The 529-nt window shown below is 19.5% G+C and overlaps 1 protein-coding gene across 1 annotated transcript in view; it reads left to right on the top strand.

The window, feature by feature from the left end:
- LOC105452206 (protein rhomboid) overlaps positions 1 to 529 on the top strand; it is a 374,736-nt gene that overhangs the window by 105,737 nt on the left and 268,470 nt on the right. The gene's annotated exons all lie outside the window — the stretch shown is intronic.

Genomic DNA, 529 nt, shown 5'->3' with positions numbered 1-529 from the left:
TATGGATATATCTTGCGTGAACTATATATGTGTCTCACTGCTCGAAGGTATGTTATTATTTATATGTATAATATTTAATTTTTTTCATTAATGTTATTTTTTATTATTATATTTTTTATCTTTGTATTTTATTTTTGTTGTAAATAGTTTCCTCCTTCATTAAAATGTGATGTGATCATAACATTTAATTTTCACTTACAGGTTACAAATAAGAAACGAAAAAAAAAAACAAAAAAGAAAAAAGAAAAAAGGTAAATAGGGAAAGGTAAAGGAAAATAAGGAGAAGATATTAAATAAATCTTTATCATTTACATTATTTAATTATACTTATAGCATGAATAAAACAAAATGGTATTTATACTAATGGTGTTTATTGCGTTTTATTGCATTTATTCAATAATTTTATAATACAATTAGAACATGATAATTTTATAATCATTTATTTATACTATCAGTTCTACAAATGTATTCATATAATATTATGTATGATTAAATAATCTGAATAATAAAGATTTATTTAATATCTTCT

This window comes from Wasmannia auropunctata, unplaced genomic scaffold (genome assembly GCF_000956235.1).
Source record: "Wasmannia auropunctata unplaced genomic scaffold, wasmannia.A_1.0 LD336036.1, whole genome shotgun sequence".
Classification (NCBI taxonomy): domain Eukaryota; kingdom Metazoa; phylum Arthropoda; class Insecta; order Hymenoptera; family Formicidae; genus Wasmannia; species Wasmannia auropunctata.
The sequence above is the reverse complement of the archived record's forward strand: the minus strand, read 5'-3'. Positions and strand labels throughout refer to the sequence as shown.